Below are 10,205 nucleotides of genomic sequence, written 5' to 3' on the forward strand. Positions count from 1 at the left end.
GTTTCTTTCTGCTTGGTGAAACTGTTGTGTTATTGAATTTTCCCCCTATATATTTATATTGCTCTTGTATAGTTGCAAAGTCTCCCTTGCAGGGGTGGGCGGCGGCTGTGCCCCTCCTCCAATTGGGGTGATCTTTCAACTAGGCCGGCTGGCCGCTGGGCCCCTTCTCCGGGACGCGTGGTCTGCGTACTTTGTGGGCAGCAGCTGGGCCCTTCCTCCAATTGGGGTGATGTGTCTACCACGCCGGCGGCCACTGGGCCTGTTCTGCCGGTCGGTCGCAGGTCTGCCTACTTTGCAGGTGTGGGCGGCGGCTCTACTCTGCCCCTCCTCCAATTGGGGTGATGTGTCTACCACGCCGGCGGGCCGCTGGGCCTGTTCCTTAATTCAACTTTTGTTTCAAAGATCTATCCAGTAGTGAGAGAGGTGTGTTCAAGTCACCTAAGTTTATTGTGTTGTGATCAATTTGACTCTTGAATTGAGAAGAATTTGTTTGATGAACATAGCTGCACCATTGTTTGGGGCATATATATTTATGATTGTTATGTCTTGTTGGAGTATGGTTCCCTTGAGCAGTATGTAGTGTTTATCTTTATCCCTTTTGATTAACCTTGGCTTGTCTACTTTATTTGATATGAGGATGAAAACCCTGCTTGCTTCCACTGTCCATGTGAGTGGAATGATTTGTCTCAACTTTTCACCTTTAGTCTGTGTATGTCTTTTCCTATCAGATGAGTCTCCTGGAGGCAGCATATTGTTGGGTCTTTTAAAAAAATCCAATCTGCTACTTATGTCTTTTGATTGGTGAGTTTAAGTCATTAAGTTTCAGGGTTCCTATTGAGACATGGTTTGTATTCCCAGCCATATTTGTTTATTTTTGTTATTTAACTTGGCTTGATTTTCTCCTTTGAGTATTTTTTCCTTTAGGAAAAATCCCTCTGCTGATTTTCATTATTGTTTTTTGTTTCCTCTTCATAGAATATTTTTCCAAGGATGTTTTGTAGTGCCAGTTTTCTAGCTATAAATTCTTTTACCTTTTGTTTATCATGGAAAGTTTTTATTTCATCTTCAAATCTAAAGCTTAATTTTGCTGGACACAAGATTCTTGGTTGGCACCCATTTTCTTTCAGAGCTTGGTATATATTGTTCCAGTATCCTCTAGCTTTCAGGGTCTGTGTTGAAAAATCTGCCATTATCATAATTGGTTTTCCCCTATATGTAATCTGATTCCTTTCTCTTACGGTTTTTAAAATTCTCTCCTTATTCTGTATGTTGGGTATTTTCATTATAATGTGCCTTGGTGTGGATCTGTTGTAATTTTGTACATTCAGCATCTTGTAGGCTTCTTGAATTTGGATTTCCAATTCATTTTTCATGTTTGGAAAGTTTTGTGATATAATTTCATTCCTTTGGTTTGGACGTCTATGCCTTCCTCTATCCCAATAACTCTTAAATTTGGTCTTTTTATGGTATCCCATATTTCTTCAATGTTTTGCTCATGGTGTCTTACCATTATCACTGTGTGGTCTATATTATTTTCAAGATTATATATTTTGTCTTCATTGTCTGATATCCTATCTTCCTAGTGGTCTACTTTCATTTGAGTTTTTAATTTGGTTTATTATTTCTTTCATTTCAAGGATTTATGTTTGGTTTTTTTTTTAGAACTTCTATCTCCCTGTTGAGGTGATATTTTGCTTCCTGTATTTGTTTATGTAGCTCCTTGTTGAAGTGATCTTTCACTGCCTGTGTTTGCTCTCTTCCTTGAGCTTACAGAACATTTCAACAATGTACATTCTAAACTCCTTCTCTGTTGTTTCTTCTGCTTTGGCTGCCAATGATTCTAATGATGTGGTGGCTTCATTTGTTTGGGGCATTTTCTTCCCTTATCTTTTCATGTTGCTTTTGTGTCTTCCTTTCCAGTTCTGTGGGTCTAGATTGTTATTGTTTTTACCCTATAGGTTTGTAGGGTAAAAACAATAACTTGTAGGGTTATTGTGCTCTTGTAGGGTTCCAAGACCTCTCTTTTGTGGGAAAGAACAATGTTAACAGATTCCAATATCAACAATATACCACCTATGAACAATTTGTTGTTATTAAGACATTTACAATTTAGTCTCCATGTACAGAAATGTTGGATTCAATTATTATCTAAAATATAATCAGTAGTTTTGTAAAAAGGTTTACAGTTTCTACGATGGACAATAAACAGGGTGGGGCTTATAATGATATGCTGAGGAGGTAGAATGTGAGGATATAAAGTTAATATATCTTAGGAAGTGTGAAGGAGAAATCTAATGAAGAGGGTTAGTAGCAAGAGAATTGACAGGAAGTAATTTAGGGTAGGCATGTATGTGGGATGACAGTAGAATACATAAGACAAACACACATATGTATTTAGAAAAACACAGATGTTAAAACAGCAAAATTTGGAGGGGGAAAGAAAAATGAAAGAATAAAAAGGAAAAGAAAAAAGGGGCATATACAACACCTCTATATTATATTATTTAGATGACTCTGTCCTCAAAGTCCTGTTTTATGCAAGGTTCTTGGTTTCACATATGTTGGGGATGTGAGGGTGGGAGGATAGAGGGATAGAAGAGAAAAAACAAACAACAAAACAAAAAACTCTAAGGAAGAAACCAGGTTTGTAGCTAGTTTTAGAGATCCATATCTTTCCTGCTTCTCTCCTCATCCAATAGGTGGGGTCATCTGTTGTAAGCTGGTGTCTCTGCCCTTTGGATGGTAGAGGTAACCAGGGTGGGAAGACTGGTTCTGGTGCAGGGCACCTGGATGTGGGGAGTGGCACCAGCCAGTCTCTGCAGAAACACTACACCTCATGGGTCTCTTTTGGGGGCCACTCATATGACTTGAGCACCCGTTACTATCTCCCTTTCTTGCCTGGAGATTTCTCAGTTCCTGGTTTTCTCTTAGGCTCCAGACTTTAGCCACCTCCCTCTCCCCTAGCAGTTCCCAATTGAGGAAACTCTCACCCCCAGGCTCCCGTGAGTGGCTCCCTGGTCACACTGCACACCTGTGTTGGGCAGCTACTGTGTTGGGTTACTACCACTGGGGAGGGGGGAAGTTGGAAACCTGGTACCTGGCCGCTGGAGATCCAATCTGGGAACTGCCCCCAGCTAATATGGTGAGAATGTTGAGTCAAGATGGCAGTGGTCTGATTTCAGCACCGGGGAGTCTGATGAGGTGGAGGGAGCCTGGTGAGGTGGGGGAAGCCTGGTGAGGTGGGGGAAGCCTGGTGAGGTGGGGGAGCTTGTCGAATGTGTTGCATTGTGGGTAGGTAGCAGCTGAGTGACTTGCTTGGGAGTGGAGCGAAGACTTGGCTATCAGCAGATGTGTTGATAGTTGATTCTGCTAAGGCCCTCGCAGAGTTTTATGTGGGCTAGAACTTTGGGCTTTGGGTCCTGCTCCAATGCTTGGTGTCCTACTCAAACTCTGAGGCCCAGAGCCCCATGCGGGGTCACAGCGCTGGTGATTTCTGCAGAGAGCAGCTGTCCTCTAACACTCTCAGAGATGCAGTATTCTGACTAGGTGAGATCTGCAGGTTTGGCAGCATGTGGCACAGGGTAGTTCACTCCCTTCCCGCCACCATGTTTTTCCCTCTGACACCTGGGTTTTCTCTCTAAGTCTTTAATCCACTTTGAATTGATTTTCATGCATGGTGAGAAATAAAGATTTAATTTCATTTTTTTACATGTGATTTTTCCGATTGTCACAGCACAGTTTGTTGAGCAGGCTATTTTTCTACATAGAATGTTTTTGATGCTTTTCTTAGTATGAGATAACTTTATTTATGTGGGTTTATCTCTGCTTGATCTATCTGCCTATTTTGGTGCCAGTACCATGCTGTTTCTGTTACTATAGCTCTGTGGTATAGTTTCAAATCTGGTATTATGATGCCTCTGGCTTCACTCTTCTTGGTAAGATTGCTTTGCCTGGATATTTTTTTTTTCCCCAAATGAATTTTATGATGGCTTTTTCTAATTCTGTGAAGAATGTCATTGGGATTTAATTGGAATTGCATAAAATCTGTATAATGCTTTTGGTAGTATCGCCATTTTGACAATATGAATTCTGCCTATCCCCCAGGAGCATGAGAGGACTTTCCATCTTCTAAGATCTTCTTCAATTTCTTTTTTAAACATCTTTTATCTATCTATCTATCTATTTATTTATTCTAACTATGTATATATGACTGCAGAATACATTTTGATTCATTGTACACAATTGCAGAATAACTTTTCATTTCTCTAGTTGTACACGATATAGCGTCACACCATATGTGCAGTCGTACATGTTTTCTAGGGTAATGCTGTTCCTCTCATTCCACCATCTTTCCTTCCCCTATGCTCTCTACCTTCTCTCCCCTTTGCCTAATCAAAGTTCCTCCATTTTTCATTTGCCCAACCCCATTATGGGTCAGCATCCACTTATCAGAGAGAACATTTGGCCTTTGTTTGTTGGGATTGGCTTACTTTGCTTAGCATGATATTCTCCAACTCCATCCATTTACCTGCAGATGCCATAATTTTATTCTTTTAATGCTGAGCAATATTCTTTTGTGTATATATACCACAGCTTCTTTATCCATTCATCTATCGAAGGGCATATATGTTGCTTCCACAGTTTAGCTATTGTGAATTGAGCTGCTATAAACATTGATGTGGCTGCTTAGTATAGTATGCTGATTTTAAGTTCTTTGGATATAGACTAAGTCAAATGGTGGTTACATTCCAAGTTTCTTAAGGAATCTCCATACTGCTTTCCAGAGTGGTTGCACTAAATTACAGTTCCACCAGCAATGTATGAGTGTGCCTTTTCCCCACATCCTCATCAACACTTATTGTTGTTTGTATGCTTGATAACTGCCATTCTGATTGGAGTGAGATGAAATCTTAGTGTAGTTTTGATTTGCATTTTCTAATTACTAGAGATGTTGAACATTTTTTTCATATATTTGTTGATCATTTGTATATTTTCTTCTGAGAAGTATCTGTTCAGCTCCTTAGCCTATTTAGTAATAGGGTTTTTTGTGTTAAGTTTTTTGAGTTCTTTATATATCCTGGAGATTAATGCTCTATTTGACATGCTTGTGGAAAAAAATTTGTTCCCAATATGAAGGCTCTCTCTTCACCTCATTGATTGTATTTTTTGCTGAGAAGAACCTTTTTAGTTTGAGTGTATCCCATTATTGATTCTTGACTTTATTTCTTGTGCTTTAGGAGTCTTGTTGAGGAAGTTTGGGCCTATTCTGATATGATTAAGATTTGGGCCTACTTTTTTCTCTATTAGATGCAGGGTCTCTGGTCTAATTTCTAGGTCCTTGATTCACTTTGAGTTGAGTTTTGTGCATGATGAGACATAGATAGGGGTTTAATTTTATTTTGCTGCACATGAATTTCCAGTTCTCTCAGCACCATTTGTTGAAGAGGCTATCTTTCCTCCAATTATGTTTTTGGTGCCTTTGTCTAGTATGAGGTACCTGTATTTATGTGGGTTTTTGCCGCAGTCTGGCTGGGCACAAATAACCGGGAGGTCACGAGCCACTTGTAGGTTCAAACAGGAACTACTTTATTGACAGAACCCAATGGGAACTCTCCAGAACTCCACAGAAACTCCACAAGAACCAACGGGAACTCAACGGGAACTCCGTGAGAACTCAAAAGTAGCGGGCACCCGAGGTAGCAGGAGCCGCCTTATTGCCGGACAGCAGAGGTTTATTTACACAACTGAATACACAGCTTGTTTCAATTTAGCATCATCCAGTTACAGCAATAAGTCATTATCTTAATAAATACACACAGCTTAACTTAATTATCATCATCTTAATGGCTCGCTGGCGTTACTTCTCAACCACTCCTTCTGGCAAAATGTCAGGCGCCATCTTGACTTGGTTGTGGCTCTCAACAGGTTTTTCTCTGTGTTTTCTTTTCTGTATCATTGGTCTACATGTCTATTTTGGTGCCAATACCATGCCATTTTTGTTATATTGCTCTGTAGTATAGTTTAAGGTGTGGTATTATGATGCCTCCTGCTTCACTCTTTTTTGTAAGGATTGTTTTGGCTATTTTTGGTCTCTTCTTTTTCAAAATGAGTTTCATGATTGTTTTTTCTAAACCCATAAGGAATGACATTGTGATTTTAATTGGAATCACGTTGAATCTACATAGCATTTTGTGTAGTATTGCCATTTTGACAATATTAATATTGCCTACTTAAAAGCATGGGAGATCTTTCAATCATCTAAGGTGTTCTTCAATTTCTTTCTTTAGTTTTAATTGCAGAGGGCTTTCACCTCTTTTGTTAGATTGATTCCCAAGTATTTTTTTAAGCTCTTGTGAATGGGGTAGTTTTCCTAGTTTTTCTTTCACTAGATTTACCACTGATGTATAGGAATGCATTTGATTTATAGATATTGATTTTATCTCCTGATATTTTTCTGAATTCATTTATTAGTTCTAAAAGTTATCTGGTGGAATTTTTTAGATATTCTAAATATACATTCAGGTCATTGACAAACAGTAATAGTTCAGTTCTTCTTTACCTGTTTGTATTCCTTTAATTTCTTTCTCCTGTCTAATTGCTCTGGCTAGAGTTTCAAGAATGACGTTTGATAGAAGTAGTGTAAAAGGGCATCCTTGTCTTATTCCAGTTCTTAAAGAGCATGCTTTCAATTTTCTCCACTTAGAATGATATTGGCCTTGTGTTTATATATATATAGCTTTTATACTGTTGAGATATATGCTTACTATCCTTAGTTTTTTTAGTGTTTTGAACATGAAGGGTGCTGTATTTTTTCAAATGCTTTTTCTGCATCTGTTGAGATTAGTGTATGATTCTTGTATTTAAGTCTATTGATATGATATGTTGCATTTTTTGAATTTTATATATTGAACCAACCTTGCATCCCTGGGATGAACCATACTTGATCATGGTGCAGTGTCTTTTAAGTATGTTTTTGTATGCAGTTTGCCAGGATTTTATGAGAATCTCTGCATCTATGTTCATCAGGGATGCTCGTCTAATGTTTTCTCTCCTTGATGTCTTTCTCTATTTTGGGAATCAGGGTGATACTAGCCTCATAGAATGAATTGGGAAGTGTTAACTTCTTTTCTGTTTTATGACATAATTTGAGGAGTTTGTAGTAATTCTTCTTTGAAGGTCCTGTAGAATTCAGCTGAGAATTCATCTGGTCCTGAAATTTTCTTAATTTTTAGGTTTTTGATGGCATCTTTTATTTTATTACTCGAAATTCATCTGTTTAAATAATGTATGTCCTCCTGGTTCAGTTTGGATAGATGATATGTCTCTAGAAATTTGTCAATGTCTTCAATATTTCCTATATTTTTTGGAGTGTAAATTTTCAAAACAGTTTCTGATTTTTTTCTGTATTTCAGTTGTGTCATTGTGATATTTTCTTTTTCATCACATATTTTAGTAATTTGAGTTTTCTCTTTCTCTTCATTAAGGTTGGGGTATATCTACTTTATTTATTTATTTCTCAAAGAACAAAACTTATATTTTGTCTTCTTTTTGAATTATTTCATTTCAATTTTATTGATTTCAGATTTGATTTTAATTATTTTCTGTCTTCTACTGTTTTGGTGTTGATTTGTTCTTCCTTTTCTGGGGCTTTGAGAGGTAATATTAGGTCATTTATTTCTTGACTCTTTATTCTTTAAACGGATGATCTCAATGCAATGATTACTGCCTTTATAGTGTCCCAGAGATTTTGATATGTTATATCACTATTGTAATTTACCTCTAAATATTTTTTTATTTCATCCTTGATATCTTCTAGTATCCATTTATCATTTGATAATGTATTTAGTCTCCTTGTGTTAGAGTTGCTTCTATTTTTTTAAGATTTTATCATTTTGTTTTAAAAAATAAGAATTTAAGGCATCATTAACTGTACTTTATGTGGGAGACAAATATCGCAGACTTAGTTCAGGAAAGTTACTTAATAAGAAAAACAATAACAATTCCTATGGAAAATATTGGAATTCAGGGTACTACTTAACTTACCTAGATTTCAACAAAACATTTACATATTATATAGGAAAAGAGCTGCCCATAGGAACTAGCTCTGAGCATCTGTCCTCTGATGTAGGATTTAGCTGAAAAACACTGCAAAACACCTGTTAAAATATATTCAGAGATTGGAAGGCAGTCATATTTAAGGAATCAAAGGAAACACTTAATGAACACAGAATTTAAAAATATAACTGAAATAAAAATACTCTATATGCACTTAACAACAGATTTGAGATGGCAGAAGAAAGAATAAGTGAACTGGAAGGTAGAACAAAAGAAATTAATCTATGTTAAGAAGCAAGATTTTTAAATTATTTATTTTTGTTCCAATTAATTATATATGACAGTAAAATGCATTTTGACACATTGTACACAAATGGACCATAACTTCTCATTTCTCAGGCTATATATGGTGCTAAGTCACACCAGTAGTGTAATCATACATGTATATAGGGTAATAATGGCTATCTCATTCTACCATCCTTCCCATCTCCACTGCCCCATATTCCCCTCCTCACAATTTGAGATTTCTTAATTCTTCCCTACAGCCCCCCCCACTATTGATTAGCATCTGCTGATCAGAGAAAATATTCAAATATACTTTTTTTGGCTTATATCACTTAGCATGATATTCACTAGTTCCATCCATTTACCTGCAAATGACACAATTTCATTCTGCTTTAAGGCTGAATAATATTCCATTGTGTATATGTACCACATTTTCTTCATCCATTCATCTGTTGAAGGGCATCTAGGTTGTTTCCATAGTTATCTACTGTGAATTGAGTTATTATAAAAATTGAGGTGGCTGCATCACTGTAGTGTGCTGATTTTAAGTTCTTTAGGTATAAACCAAGGAGTTGAAAAGCTGAGTCAAATGGTAGTTCCATTCTGGGTTTTCTAAGCAATCTCTGTGCTACTTTCCAGATTGATTGCACCAATTTTCATGCACACCAGCAATGTATGAGGGTACCCTCCCACATCCTTGCTAACACTTATTATTTCTTGTATTCTTGTTAATTGCCATTCTGACTAGAGTTAGATGAATCTTAGAGTAGTTTTGATTTGCATTTCTCTAATTGTTGGAGATGATGAAACCTTTTTATATGTTTATTGATCTATTGTATTTCTATTTGTGTGACGTGTCTGTTCAGTTACTTAGCCCATTTATCGATGGGATTGTTTGTGTGTGTGTGTGTGTGTGTGTGTGTGTTTTGGTGTTAAGTTTTTTGAGTTCTTTGTATATCCTGGAGATTAGTTCTCTATCTGAGGTGCATGTGTTAAAGATTTTTTTCCCATTCCATAGGCACTCTATCTATATGATTGATTGTTTCCTTTGCTGAGAAGAAGCTTTTCAGCTTGAATCCGTCCCATGTATTCATTTTTAATTTTAGTTCTTGCACTTTATGATTCTTGTTAAGAAAGTCAAGTTCTAAGCTGACATGATGAAGACTTGGGCCTATGCTTTCTCATAATAGTCACAGGGTCCCTGTTCTACTAAGTCTTTGATCTGCTTTGAGTTGAGTTTCATGCATGGTAAGAGACAGGGGTTTAATTTCATTTTGTTACATATGGATTTCTAGTTTTTGCAGCAGCATTTGTTGGAATAGGCTGTCTTTTCTGCAATGTAGGTTTTCAGTGCCTTTGTTTAGTATGAGATAATTGTATTTATGTGGGTTTCTCTCTGTGACTTCTATTCTGTACCATTGGTCTATATGTCTGCATGTAGATATCAATATGTACATGTCCACACTATGCTGATTTTGTTACAATGATCTGTAGTATAGTTTAAAGTTGGGTAATGTGAAGTACCCTGCTTCACTCTTCTTGCTAAGGATTGCTTTGCCTATTCTGAATCTCTTTTTTTCCAAATAAATTTCATGATTGCTTTTTTCTAGTTCTGTGAAGAATGTCGTTGGGATTTTAATAGAAACTGGGTTATATGTACATAACTGTTTTGGTAGTATGGCATTTTGACAATATTAATTTTACCTGTCCAAGAGTATGGGAAATCTTTCCAACTTCTAAGTTATTCAATTTCTTTCTTTCATCCTCCTCCTCCTCCTCCTCCTCCTCTTCCTCCTCCTCCTCCTCCTCCTCCTCTTCCTCTTCCTCCTCTTCCTCCTCCTCCCCCTCCTCCTCCCCCTCCTCCT

The 10,205-nt window shown here is 37.1% G+C and overlaps 1 long non-coding RNA gene across 1 annotated transcript in view; it reads right to left on the reverse strand.

The window, feature by feature from the left end:
* LOC125615183 overlaps window positions 1-9,942 on the reverse strand; it is an 18,142-nt gene extending 8,200 nt beyond the window's left edge. Inside the window, exons 1-2 of the long non-coding RNA XR_007345732.1 lie at window positions 9,865-9,942; window positions 9,744-9,745 (exon numbers count right to left, since the gene is read on the reverse strand). This is a non-coding gene — a long non-coding RNA (uncharacterized LOC125615183). The remainder of the gene's footprint in view (window positions 1-9,743; window positions 9,746-9,864) is intronic.
* Window positions 9,943-10,205: the final 263 nt, after the last annotated feature.

This window comes from Marmota marmota, unplaced genomic scaffold (genome assembly GCF_001458135.2).
Source record: "Marmota marmota marmota unplaced genomic scaffold, marMar, whole genome shotgun sequence".
In the NCBI taxonomy this organism is placed as follows: Eukaryota; Metazoa; Chordata; class Mammalia; order Rodentia; family Sciuridae; genus Marmota; species Marmota marmota.